Consider the following 15574-nt stretch of genomic DNA (forward strand, 5'->3'; position numbering starts at 1 on the left):
TAAAGAACAACTACCTGAATTGCATATATTAACAGAGGAAGACTGCCTTTCAGAGTGTACATACATTTTTCTTTTTGATTTAGGGGCATTGGATTTCACTCTAATTACTGTAAACAATCACCATTTTTTTATTGATTTTTGTGTGTCACTGCCTATGGACTGTGTTACAAAGCCTGCATGACACTGTTTTGTCCCGACAGCTGAAAATAAACTATACCTTTCTGTTGAAACCCACTATTTTTGTCGGTGGCTCTGTATCTTAAATCACTCCTGCTGGTCCTGTTCATTCCTTAACTACAACAATGCTCTGTGGGTAGTTTGGTGTCCACATTCCCATTACATGGGGTGTCACAGGCAACAAATGCAACTGGTTTCAGCTCTTGAAGGTATTATAGTTGCGCATTGTCCCAGGATGAGTTTTGATCTCTGAGTAACTTTAGGTTTTCAAGTTGTAAAAGTCTACTGTGACCTTCAAATATAAAAAGGGAAGATAATTCCGAAATGCACATCTTAGAATTTCTAGTATTTTTCATTTCTCTGATTAAGTTTATTCTATTTTGTTACAGTATGTAATTTTGAGTTGTGCTATTAGTAAATTGTCAATTATTACTGGTTGTCTGCCTGTGACCATTATAATTAATACTGACATGATATAGCTACTTTTACTGTAGACACTTGCTGGAATTCACCCTCTGAAGTTCACATTCTTAATGTCCATATTTTGTGAGTACTCTTTAATAGATAGGTTTCAAATTAAATGTAACACATGTTAAGCTGTATAGCCTCTAAGGTTGTATTCTGAAACACATGCTAAGAAATGGTGCTTAGCCTCTGAGGTTGCATATTAAATATTATTTATGTAATGCAAGCTAAGAAAGGGACTTAGCCTCAAAGGTTTTATTATAAAGCACACACTAGTTAAACAGTGCTTAACCACTGAGGTTGCAGAGATAAAAGTTGAGTATTAGCCATGGTTGTATTGCTTTCTAGTATATAAACTAAAGCTTTACAAATTATAGCAAGTAAAGTTAACTCAAATATTACAGTAACTTATAAATAATTTGTCATAAAGATTAAGTTGGTCTTTTAGACCAAAAGCAATACATTGGTCTCTGACTAATCGTCCACGTTGCTATTCCATCGTTGATTATAGTCAGGCTGTAGAGAAACAGTGAGTTAAAACTTAACATCTGTCTAAACTCATAACCAAGTAAAATCTCCAACACTTCCACAATGCTGACAGTGTCTCTGTCAGTGATCCACTGAAGGACCTACTACCCCTCATGAAATATAAAAGTTGAGAGCAGTCCCTCGGTATTGAAGTCCAATCAAAAAATGTAAAATAAATAAAGATAACAATATTAATACAATTTACATAAATACAATAACACATAAAAATAACTCAAAAATAACAAAAACAACAATAAAGTGGATAATAAAAATAAAACTAGGAAATAAACGCTGGCTGTGGGAAAAAAAGTATTGTCATGGGTGTCAGCTAGTTAGTTATCTGTGTTGGTGTCTTTTGTAATTTGTTTTCTTTATTTTATATTTGTATTGTTGTGCTGGTAGCTTCTACATCATGACATCAATGAGGCACAGCCTTGTGACACAATAGGTCTGGTTATGCATGTGATGACATGTGGTATGCTGACATGATAACTTGGGCGTGTCATTTTTTTCTCAACCATACAAAGCAGCTATAAACAATGGTGCCTTTTATTACTTGTGGTCATTTAATGATTTTCTCAGTATTTTCATATTTGAATTTGACTTGTTTTGTTATTTGTGATTCTTGAATTTGGGAATTTTTGAATGAATGTGGCCAGATTGTTTTAAAATTTATACTGTTGTTGCCAGTAATGTGACTTGTGTGAGTCACATAATGAACTTGTTTAGCTTTTCCCATTGATAAAAGATGGAATCTGCATCCTCATATCGGGATAAATACAAAGTTGAATTTTTGTTTTTGGTTTGTTTGTTTTGGTCATTTGACAAACTGGTTGTGGTTTACATTGACCTAAATGTTTCTAGCCCTTCACCTCCTGGGGGGTATTTTTCGTACGTGGATTAGTCGTTTAGCCGGATGTAATTGTTGACGATTTGGCCTGATCCTGGATCTGTCGGTTTTTCGAAACTCTTACTGGAAGTGTTGTCATAGCAACACATCCTAATCCGCAAACCTGCTCGGAGCAGGTTTGTTCTACGTAAACAAGGATTAGTTTACACACGTGATCAGTGATGGTGTGTGGAAGTCATCCAGTCATGGCTTCGCCGTTCATGAATGAGCGACCAATTGATATTGGTGTGCAAATTATACGAAGATAATTTCATATAGAGGGTTTTGCGCGATCGGCAAGATCCTTTATTGCTCCTGGAGGAAATTCTTTTCGAAAGATACCGCTTTAGCCGAGGGGGAATATTGTACCTCAAAGATTTATTAGCACCTTATATTCGAAGTCAAACTAGGCGAAGTCGGGCTCTCACAACCACACAGACAGTATGCATTGCTTTGAAGTTTTTTACAAGCGGCACTTTTTTATATACTGTAGGCGATACGGAAAATCTAACTAAAAGTGCAGTTTGCCAGGCAATTCATAAAGTCTGTTTGGCTCTGAAATATTTCCTTTGGGTTTTCATAGTGTTTCCTGGACACCTGCGTGTGCAGACAATAAAAGAGGCATTTCATGCCATTGCAGGTAGGTAATACACAGGCTAAAACACCCACAGTTCCATGAAGAATCTCAATCAGCCTAACATTCTCATTACCAGATTTCCAAATGTGATTGGGGCACATGGGACTGATAAGAGTGGAGTTTGATCAAACATTATTTGGAAAATGTACCTCTCCTCCTGATGAATAATCAGACACAGTGTCTTTATCAAATATTTGACCCTCATCAATATCTCGTTGTTCAGACACAGGTTCAAGGGATATGACATTCCCTGCAACTGACCCAACAAAAAAGAGGGCTATATGGAACATACCTATGGCACACATGGAGGGCAAATATATGAAATGACCATCCTTTACCTGAAATGAAGTGACCACTGCATCCTGCCACTGGTTCTGAGGAGGAGCTTCCCTCTGGAATGCCATCAGAAACAGGGCGATGGGCATTTTGCTGGAGAGCCAACTCTTCTGCAGGGGTTAGGTCTGGACTGCGTGGACCTCCACCTGTTTTTTGCTTGTCTGCCTTCTTATTAGCTTTAAAATTAATGTTTTTTACATTATATATGATTCTTTATGTCAACAATTCTTTAACTAGTTATATACCAATATTTACCAGTTTGAAGTATATTCTTGTACTTCACTTTAACCTGTTCCCATGTTCTCCTTGTGCTCACGTTTGATCTGGAATTATGACATATTAAATAATAATTAATCTGACACATAGGAAATGAAACGCTGCATTCAGTAAGTACAATGCACAGTACATAGCGTTTAATTCGTTGTGAAAAAATGTGTGAAAAAAATGCGGTCGTTCTTTCATCATTTTGTTACAGCCTATCAAAGACTTGCTGATCATGTTTTCTAGACTCAATATATATGGGCTTTTCACTCAGCGCGACTGCGCGCATTCATCTCGTATGATTAGATCCAGCTAGACTAATCTAATACACGGCTGCGTTTGAAAAACCGACCTATCCCGGATGAGTTTCACCGGCATTAACTTATCCAAGATGAAGCACCTGATCTCGGATGATTTAAGCGACGTACAAAAAATACCCCCCTGGTGTGATCTTTTAATTGTTCTTTCAAGATCAAGCCTATGTTTTCAGTTCAGGAACACCAACTAGTTGAAATTTTGAAGCAATTTTATTTTCTGTCGGTACGGCTTGCATGTTAAGTTTCTTTAACTTTATGGAGCATGTTAAACTTTTTCAGTTTATTTGTGTAAAGGTTTTTGCATTTTATCCTCCTTAGAATGATGTTTACCTTTATTTACTGTCTAGCAGTAAGTTTATTTTTAAGCAGGCCTTGAAATTACAAGTGAGTGAAGCAAATCCGTACAAGTTCAACCACAGTGCTGTAATTAGTTCAACTTTTTAGAAAGATAATAGTTTTTTGGCCCTTTTTTAGTATGAACTACTTTATAGAAGGAAGAATCATGAAAAGACAGTTGGAAGTGTTGTGAGTTAAGGATTTTTGCATTCGTAGAATTTTGTTTTCTGCTTATTTGTTATTTCCTTGTGCAGTTTAACATACTTCAGAGAGAGAGGTCAGCACAAAAAAATACGGTACTCTCAGGCTCTGGTGTGTGCATAGTAACATGTGGCAGCAGCTCCAGAGGTTACTGAGAAGATCGGCTATCCATGAATCCATGTGTGGTTAAGCCAATTGCCTCATTTGAGCTTTGGAGTCTGTAATTAGCACACCTGATCCCTATCAGTTTAAAGGAGCCTGAGCAGGACAGTTGGAGGGTCAGATTAGTAAAGGAAATCCAAAGGTAGGCAGTTGGTGACCCTGTGGAGTAGAGAGCAGCTTGCATTTCACAGTGGTTTGTTCCCCATTAAACATAAGGGAGTAGCAAAGACTGATTAGGCAGCGTCCTAGAGATTATGCAGAGGCTGAGGCAGGCATGTTGAAGATTGAGGTCCTTAGCGGTTTGCTGTAGAGGCCAACGGAAGCAGCCGCGAAATGAGCCAAAGCAAGGGACCACAACTGCCGGTGTCTCTGCCAACCACAACAGTCAATGGCTTGAGCTGGGGATGTGGGGAAAGAAAGGCATGCTGGACTAACAGGAGCAGAAAAGATCCCAATATCTGCATGGATTTAGACTGAACTTTCATTTTAATTATATGTTTTTATCTTCCACTTAATAACATGTCAAGTCATGTCAAGTTGGGGAGCATGCACAAGTACAGTGCGTTGCCGCACCCTCTACACAACGAAACAACTCAGGATCCCGGTTGGCAACTCCCCAGGCAGACATGTGGTCCAGTTCCACCCTCTGGAAATGATACTCTATGGTTTTACGTGGGTGACCCCTTGGCCTGATCCAGCCACTCGGGTCCCCAACAATGAGGATCTTATGAGCCAGATCACCCTCGGGGAAACGCACCACATGGCCATAGTGCCGTAACTGACGCTTCCTCACAATGCAGGTAATGTGCCTCATTCGGGACTCCATGCGCAACCGCTCATTTGACACAATGACAAACCACCGGTACCCAAGGATTTTCCAGAGAGACACAGTACCAAAGGAGTCCAGTCTTGGTCTCAGGTCACTGGATAGCGTCCATGTCTCGCAACCATATAGCAAGACAGGGAGGACTAGGACTTGCCATTTTGTTCATAGTGTTCTTTAGTTGTAGCCTCCAATTTGTGTATTTTGCTCCAGCGGCAGCCATGTTGTTTTTAATTAGGTTCCCATTTCTATCATGCAATGGCCAGAAATATGTCATGTGATTTCACCACACTGTGAGAATTTAAGAAGGTGGTGTTTAAAACCTGATTGTCCTAGTCTGTGGATACTGCTTGAAAAATGTTGTAGGCATTTAATGAGATCTATAATCTTTTCATAGATATGAAATTTTATATATTTTGTTTTCGCTATGATTTTGTTTTGAGTCTCAGTATTCTGGTTAAAAAGGATCTCTTGGCTTCTTAGCTTTTTTGCTTATTTTACCCATTCAGAATGTTCTTCATGCTACCGCAGGTCTATTACCAAGGAAGAAGCTTTAAACTGAAGGTTTACAAATAGTTTAACATAGTTTAACATTTCTGTAGAAGACCATGAGTATATTGTATGTTATCAGATTTTTTTTCATCCAGTTTTGCAATGTAAATATATCATTAGCACTAATCGATGTGAAGGAATCAAATATTTCTCCCTTTGTCTTAATGCTAATTTATCCCTTTTACATGAGGACGGACCAGTACAAGGACTGAGATTGTTTTAGGAATATGGTTTGTAAAACCAAACCCTTGAAGACTAAACACCAATCCCTAAGTTCTGGATTGCTGAATTGTTTATCCTTTATTAGTTTGCTCAAGAAAATTCATTCACAGAGAAGATCTTGTTTGCAGCAGAGAAAGAAAATAACAACTGCAATAAATCTCTGGAAAAAGTCATGCAATGGTTGACAGCCAATTCTTCCCGATGAGAAAAGGGATCAGATAACCATTAAATCTGACCAGAACTGCCAGAAAATCTGTGTTAACCATGTAATTTGCTTTCCTGTTGTAAGTGCATGCACTCAGACCCGTACACTTCCCACAGCACACATGAAATGTTACAGTGAATTTAAAGGGTCATGCAGTTGGCAATAACACTTGGCCAGGCATTTGGCAGGATATGAATGTCACTCAGATTTATTCTTTAAATGGCAAAAGATTTCTATTCATCACCCATGCACAAACACTTTAATGTCATAAATTGTTTTGCATCTGTTTCAAACTAGACCTTCTAATGTGAATAACTTGTTCACTATGCATAAACAGAATTTTTTCTTAAAATATTATCCCATCATACATATAATTTTACGCAAATTGACCTATGCTTCTTTATTTTCTAATATGTTATTTGCAGAATTTGTAATGTCAATTATAGCATTTATTCAAATAAATTGGTGCCAGGGAGCATACTCAGGGCTAATTTCAATAGCCAATTTTTATTCTATGTTCAAAATATGATGCATTGGTTCAAGTCCAAAAAGAAAAGGTCATATTCAAATGTATGAAACAGACCAGGTCCAATTACAGCTGTGCAGTTTTAACAAACCTTACTTTTTATTATGAATGATTTGCCCCTATATAATGCTAATAACATTTTACAGATTAGCCCCTGAAATTGAGACTTATAATGCATCTCTGATGAAAGACTATTAATGCAGTGAATTACTGTTATGCAAATATCTGCACCAAATGAGTATGCACGTTCATAGGTTACAGATGTAAAAGTGTCCAGTATTTCTGCAGTTAAGGAATTCTTTTCTGTCAGTATTTAATTTTATTATTTAGTATTGGTGTCCTCAGTATATGATTTCTGATCAGTGTCAAAATGTTTTTTACCCTGGAAACAAGAACAGTGAATACCTAAAAAATGAAAAGTATGTAACTAACAATGTTCACTACAGTTTTTCATACTAAAGTATACATTATGTCAATATAGAGTATTTGTGAAATGTATGTGTGATCTAGCTTTTGACTAAAAGATGTCTGCTGAGGTAGCAGTGGATGCTTTTTACATACATAATATTATCATTGCTATAATTCTGAGAATGTGGAAATATAATATTTTGAATTTTTTTTATGTATGTCTGTTCACTTTCAAATCCATTTATTTAGGTCACAGAGAGCTTGTTTCCAGCTCATTGGTACTGGTCATCAATGCATTGCAGAGTACAATCACATACATCCACATTCAATCACATTGGTAAGTTTTTTAGTCATAATGCATGCAAACCCTGATCAGGGTCTTCCACCCTATGCTAGGTGAGAATCCAGCACCCCAATAGCCTACTCCCCCCCCCCTTACCCTAGTCTGGATAAAGTGAATTAAAAATAACATGACCATTTAGATACAGGTTGACAATGTTGGTTCTTTACAATAATGATCTGCAGATAATATTGTTTATTAAATTTATTCTTATATATGCTAACAAAATTGCGTTCTCATTCAATTTATTTCTAGAGAAGAGACTTTTTTGTACTATAATAGTTAGTCTAAATAAGGAGAAGGGCACTGCTGTGTGAGCTGTTTTCCTTTCCCTGGCATCTGACTATAACTTGCATTGGGCATCCAAGAGGCATTTAGATGAGTAAAAGATAAACATATACAAAATATGAAACTTCAAGCAACCGCTGTCAAGGTAAAATTGAAACAGCATACTCATTCATAGTTGAATTTTTGATGGCAGAACAATTCTCCATTTTAAGATCGAAATTGGCAATGCTTTTCAATGGGAAATTTTTTAACTTTGTACAGCGTGATCTGTTCGAGATAAATGAAGATAAATTGAACGGTCTAACACAGCTGTTAATGGGTTAGAAGGGATTGTGACACCAAGGCTGTCTGAAAGGCACTTAAAAATGTTTGTCCAGAATGATGTTAATTTGGTGCAGGCCAAAAACATGTGACTCAGTGAGGCTGGAACTTGATTGCAGCGTTCGCAGGTTACATCTTGCCCTGGAAACATTTTGGACAATTTTAAATGAGACAGATGTGCTCGATATATAGTTTTGAGTTGAATTATTGTATGTTTTGTGCATATGGAGGTCGAGTGAATTCTCTGCATTTCTACCTTTCACTCCATTTCTGATATGTTGAGTGAGAGATCCTTTTTCCATTGTCCTTTTTGATCTTTGAAAGGGAGGGACTGTAAAAAAATTTTATATATTGCAGAAATACTTGCTTGAGTCCTCAAAACTGAGTAATATTTTTCCAGCATAGAGGAAAGTGGGAGATGAGGAAAATTGGGCAGGTTCTGAATGATTTTCTCTCTCTCTCTCTCTCTCTCTCTCTCTCTCTCTCTCTCTCTCTCACTCAGGCGAAAGCACGAGCGTAGCAGTGAGCGGAAGCACCGAGCAGCGGCGTCTCCCACAGGCACGTAGCCCTTCGCAAACACCCGAGCAAGTTCATTTGAAGTAAAGCCGGCAGCTGACCAGAAGAAATAACCGGCAGTGAGAAACTAAAGTCGATCGCTCAGCGGGTGGTGGAAACTTAAAGCCGACGGTCTCTGAAGCAGAAAGCACTTAAGTAAACTACAGAAAACGGAGAAGATGACATCAATACTAAACGTAAGTTCTATCTGCTCTCTGCCCGTTGAGAGCACGTTTATATGTTGTGTGTCCTGCAGCATGTACAGTTCAGGTTTTCCGGCCGACATTGTAGACAGCTTCAGCTGCCAGAAGTGTTTAGTTAATTTAGAGTTGGTTGGGAAAATACGCGAATTGGAGGACCGCGTTAGGAATCTGATAGCGATTAGGCAAACCGAAAATTGGATCGAATCGGTTTGTTTAGACAATTCGGCTACTTCTGATTCGGCTTCAGTCTCTCCTGGTCCCACTGTAGTCAGTGCACGGCCGAAGTCAGCAGCACCAATTCAGCCACAGAGCGAGTGGGTAACAGTAAGACGGGGGTCTAAGAATCCAAAATGTAGTCCCCCGGCACCCAGGTCACCAATTCGGACCCAGAACAGATTCTCAGCACTCCACAGCGCGCCTGTGGAAACTGAGAATAAGAAAGTGCTCATAATTGGCGATTCCATAGTGCGTAATGTTAGAATTCCAAACTGTGTTAAACCAGCAGTTAATGTTAAGTGCCTCGCAGGGGCCAAGATTTCTGGCATAGAGGCCACATTGGACCGTGTCGCCGACGATGAAGTATCTACCTTATTGCTGCATGTCGGCACTAATGATATTTATTCACAGCAATCTGAGGTATTAAAGAGGAACTTCATCTCTCTTTGCATCAAAGCCAAAAGAAAATGTCGGAATTTAGTTGTATCTGGCCCCTTACCAAGATTACATAGAGGGGATGTGATTTATAGCAGATTGCATTCCCTTCACTGCTGGCTAGAAACCTTTTGTGCGTTTGTGAACAATTGGGATGATTTTTGGGAAAGGCCTGGATTTTTCAGAAGAGATGGTCTTCATCCTAACTGGAGGGGATCTTATGTATTATCCCAAAATATGGCAGCAAAACTGCCTGGTTGACTAATTAGAGCACCATCCAGGCCGCAGTCATGTGATTTTAAATCACAGGCTGTTGTTTATCCCACCTGTTACTTTCCTGAAGCTGTTACCCATAATCCTTGTCATGGGGCATCCAGTAAATTTAGTCTTGATACAAACCTTAAATTAATTGATAACCAAAAAATAAGGTGTATAATTAGACCAAGGGATAAAACCAGACCCTCCACCAGGGGCATCTGTAATAGAAATTTACTTCAAATTAAAACAAAAAATATATCAGCAGTTCAGAAAGAACCATGCAGTTTTAAATGCTGCTTATTGAACATTCGCTCTCTTGGCACTAAAGCTGTTTTGGTAAATGATATTATATTAAGTACAAAATCTGATCTGTGTTTTCTCACTGAAACCTGGCATAGTAAATGTGACACTGTTCCCCTAGCTGAGGCGTCACCAGATGGCTACTCGTTCCTTCATAAGTCTAGAGATTCAGGTCGAGGAGGGGGCCTTGGAATAATTCATTGTAACAAAATGCAAATCACTTCTAAAAATTTAGGCAACTTTACATCCTTTGAGGCATTCATTTTAAATATTAAAACAGATTCCAACACAATTATAGTGCTAGTCTACAGACCACCAGGGCCGTATTCATTGTTCATGACTGAATTTAGCAACCTTCTATCTGATTTGGCTGTAAATTATGATCATGTAGTACTGATGGGGGATTTTAATGTACACATTGATGTGGAAACTGACACTTTTAGCAAATGTTTTACTTATTTGTTAAATTCAGTAGGATTTTGTCAGATTGTCAAAGGTCCAACTCATAATCATAACCACACGTTAGATTTAATTATAACTTACAAAGTTGAAATTCAAAATTTAAATATCACTCCATTAAATGAAGTTATCTCCGATCACTACTTAATTACATTTGATTTAGTCTTGCCCTTGTCAACACACTCCCAGATTAAAACAAAGACAGTGTGACATCTAGATTGTAATTCTGCTTCAAAATTTATAGATACACTCGACTTACTCAAAGTAACTGCGGAAAACCATTCAGATCAGTTAACATCAAATGTAAACATGGAAAACAATTTAGATCAGCTAACATCATATTATAATGTGACCTTGAGTGATGCTTTGGATGCAGTGGCTCCCCTTATAACAAAAGTGATCAAAGCACATAGAAACTCTCCCTGGTTTAATGAAAACACTCGAGCTCTTAAATTAGAGTGTTGAAAATTGGAGCGCAGATGGAGAACAACAAAGCTACATGTCTTTCAAACTGCATGGACAGAGAGGGTTAATAAATATAAAAAAGCCTTCTTTAAAGCTCGCTCAGAATACTGTTCTACAATAATAGATAACAATAATAAAAATCCTTGGGTACTAGAACAGTTGCTAAGTTAACAAATGGGAATGCAGATCTACAGTGCAAAATACCAACAGATATTAGCAGTACAGACTTTATGAACTTCTTCAATGAGAAAATTAAAAATATAAGATCCCAGATCTCTGCATCACACTACAAACCAAATACTGGCTTAACAGACCCTGTCTCACATTGCATTCAGCACTTTAGTAATTTTAATCCTGTAACTGAGCAGGAAGTCTTAACTTTAATTTCTAAAATGAAGCCCACTACTTGTTCCCTAGATCCAGTGCCAACAAAACTAGTAAAAATTGCAATTGATGTTCTTGCAGCGCCTATTCTAAACATTATCAATAGTTCATTATTGCATGGCACAGTACCTGATACACTAAAAGTGTCAGTCATTAAACCATTACTTAAAAAGTCAGACCTAGACCCACACATACTAAATAATTATAGGCCTATTTCAAATCTACCGTTTCTCTCTAAAATACTAGAAAAAGTAGTCACCAGTCAGCTTCAGTCACACCTTACGAATTACAATTTATTTGAGAAATTCCAGTCTGGTTTTCGCACTGGTCATAGTACAGAAACGGCACCAACGCGGGTTGTAAACGACATTCTGATATCCTCTGATGAAGGAAACTCCACTGTAATTATGTTGTTGGACATAAGTGCAGCATTTGACACCATCGACCATTCTATTTTACTACACAGGCTAGAAAATGATGTTGGGCTTACAGGCACTGTGCTCGCTTGGTTTAGTTCTTGTTTATCAAATCGATTCCAATATGTACAGAAATGTGCTGACAGTACTCCATCATTATACACAGAAGTTCAATATGGTGTCCCGCAGGGCTCAGTACTGGGACCTTTACTGTTTTCACTTTACATGCTTCCACTGGGATCTATCATTAGGAAACATAATGTTAATTTTCACTCGTATGCAGATGACACCCAGTTATACCTTTCATTTAAATCAGATGAAGTTTCTCCGATGTTGTCTTTAATTAGTTGTGTTAGCGAATTAAAGGAGTGGATGAATGAGAACTACTTGTCTTTAAATACAGATAAAACAGAGCTGTTAATTGTTGGAGGGAATGACACTGATCATAACAATATTTTGTCATCATTTAACTCAGTTGGAATCCCAATTAATTTTACTGAATCAGCCCGCAATCTAGGAGTTATCTTTGACTCTAGCATGTTATTTAAAGCGCATATTACAAAGTTGTCCAAAACATGTTTCTTCCATCTTAAAAATGTTAGGAAATTAAGGCGCTTTCTAAATAAACAGGATTCTGAGAAATTAATTCATGCATTTATCTCTAGTAGGATTGACTACTGCAATGCAGTGTTCACTGGATGTTCAAACTGTTCTTTATACAGCCTCCAGTTAATACAAAATGCGGCTGCAAGAATTATTACAAGAACAAGAAAATACGAACACATAACTCCAGTTCTTAAATCCTTACACTGGCTCCCGGGTTAAGTTTAGGGAAGATTTCAAAATCCTTCTTTTAACATATAAAGCATTAAATGGCCAAGGTCCAGCTTACTTGTCTGAACTTATCATGACTTACAAACCAGAGCGCACATTAAGATCTGAAGATGCTGGTCTGCTTATGGTTCCAAGGATTAATAAAATAACAATGGGAGGTCGAGCTTTTAGTTACAGGGCCCCTAAACTGTGGAATGGTCTGCCTGCTACTATAAGAGATGCCCCTTCGGTCTCAGCTTTTAAATCCCGGCTGAAGACTCACTACTGCAGTTTAGCATATCCTGAGTAGAGCTGCTGATTAACTGTACATACTGCATCTCTGTTGTTAGTCATTAGCACTAAAACATAAGTAACATGATAGTTAGAATTGGATACAAACCCTCACCTATTCTGTTTCTCTTCTCGGTACTCAAATATGGCACTGGTGCCACGGCCCACCTGCCAAGTTGTTTTGCCTGCCTAAGGTAAAATCATCCCTGATGGAGGATCGCAGGAATCGTGAGAAAGAGGGGTCCTTTCATTGGACTGGCTGGCCCAACACTGTTTCAGCTGTGAAATGGCCAAATGGGGGAGGCAGCTTGATGGATGAGGTCTCCAGGAGTCTAAAATTATCTAAATCTTATTATGTTATATCATCTACTGTTAAATTCTACTCCATACTTCCCAAAAAAAAAAAAAAAAATTATTTTTATTGAGGATTTGTTCTGCTCTGTGTATTGTATTGTATTGTATTGACCCCCTTCTTTTGACACCCACTGCACACCCAACCTACCTGGAAAGGGGTCTCTCTTTGAACTGCCTTTCCCAAGGTTTCTTCCATTTTTTCCCTACTAGGTTTTTTTGGTAGTTTTTCCTTGTCTTCTTAGAGAGTCAAGGCTGGAGGGCTGTCAAGAGGCAGAGCCTGTTAAAGCCCATTGCGGCACCTCCTGTGTGATTTTGGGCTATACAAAAATAAACTGTATTGTATTGTACTGTTCTGTTTAACAAAGTTTCTAATTTGAAGATAGTGAAAGAAATGTGTTGCTGGAAAGTTAAATTTGGAATGTAATTGTTCATAGGATGCAAAGATGTCGTCTATATAAAGATCTCTAAGAAATTTAATCCCAAATGTTTTCCAGATATTAAAAACTGCATATGTTTGCGAGGGTTGAAAAAGGTGGTTCTCATGCAGAGGTGCCAAAGATAAAAGATTCTCCATCTTAAAATGCTTTCTACATTGGTTCCATATTCTGAGTGAGTGAAGCACAATTGGGTTTTTAGTATATTGCCAATACCTTGCATTTACAGTATTGGGGCACAAAGCAGGGAATATAAAGAAGTACTGCAGGATTTTATTTTTATTGCGCACCAAGCCTGTGTATGTTCATCTATTTGTGTCCAGGTTGCTAAAGCTTGTATGTTTGCTGCCCAGTAATTGTGGACGAAGACTTAGACAAGACAGCAGGTGTGGTCATATAGCAGCTTTATTTTTCATCGTCACAGTGAGCAGAGTTTCAGAAAAACAGGCAATCGATATTACATGACAGCGTTAGGGCTCTTCTAAACCCCGTCTGTTGGGTGGGGCAAAGTTTTTATACCCCTAGAATGCGTGATTTAATATCATTATGAAATGCAACAGTCGACACTTTTATTATACACAATCCTTGAGCCTCTTCAACGCCCCCTGTGCAACTTGATTTCTTGGCCCCTTTGTTATGGAGTTCAGATGTAAACTAAGGGAAAACGTGATAAGGCAGACTCATGTGTGGAATGCTTAGACCTTGAGTCCTTTGGACAAATATTTTTCTGTTTGCTCAGCAAAGCATGCTTTTACAAAATGTAAAGCTTCCTTCTGCTTAACTTCTCAGACATGGATTAGTACAAGGGAACGAAGAGAACATTCATCTTCCACATAATAAAACTGAAAGTTGGGTAGAACCATGACACCTTCTGCCTTAGGTCTTTGTAGGGTTGCTCTTTGAATATGTGGATGTTTTAAGTTCCAAATAAATGAGGTTATGGTTGAATCTAATTGCTTGAAAAATGATTTATTGATGTATATTGGAATGTTTTGAAATAAAAAGAGAAGCTTAGGAAGGATATTCATCTTAACAACGTTAATTCTTCCAGCTAGAGTGAGATGAAGGGTTGACCATCTATGCAAGTCTTGCTTAATGTTTTCCATACAGATGCAGAAATTTTTGTTGATAAAGAGTTTTATGTTTACTTGTGATATTTACCCCTAGGTATTTAAACTGATCTGCAATCATAAAAGGGAAGGTGTCCAATCTAATATTGTATGCTTGAGAATTCACTGGGAAGAGCACACTTTTATTCAGATTAATTCTGAGACCAGACGTCTTTTGAAATTCTGTAAGTTCTATTAAGACTGCAGGCACAGTATTTTGTGGGTCTGATATATACAGTACCATATCATCTGTATACAGTGGAACCTCGGTTCACAAACGTCCTCAGTACACGTACAAATCAGTTTACGACCAAAAAGTTCGCCAAACCTTTGCCTCGGTTCACGACCACACACTCGGTATACGAACAAGCCAGTTCCCCTTTCGGTTTGTACATGTTCAGTCTCTCCCTGTGCATTTCCTGTGCAGTGAGCAAGAGAGAGAGAGCGAGAGAGCGTGACACACACACGAGAGAGAGAGACACACACACACACACAAGCAGCGCAAGAGAGAGACAGACACACACACACAGGTAGCGCAAGAGAGAGACAGACGCACACACACAGGCACGTGAGAGAGAGAGAGACACACACACAGGCAGCGCGAGAGAGAGAGAGACGCACACACACAGGCAGCGCGAGAGAGAGAGCTGGACACATAAGGTAGGAAGGCAGTTAAAGAATGCGCTGGGCTTGATTTTCTTTTCACTTCTGTTTACAGCGATCGGTTCGTAGCATGCATTGTTGCAATGTTACTTTTCTTGGTGGTTTATTAAATTACGGATTTTTTCAATGTTCATTTTTTTCCCTGTGCTTAAAACTCATTAAAAAAAAGTGTTTTTAGCCAGCAGTTGGTAGCGCTATAGCGCAAACTATTACAGTGTTAGTTTT

This window comes from Erpetoichthys calabaricus, chromosome 4 (genome assembly GCF_900747795.2).
Source record: "Erpetoichthys calabaricus chromosome 4, fErpCal1.3, whole genome shotgun sequence".
NCBI classification, from domain to species: domain Eukaryota; kingdom Metazoa; phylum Chordata; class Cladistia; order Polypteriformes; family Polypteridae; genus Erpetoichthys; species Erpetoichthys calabaricus.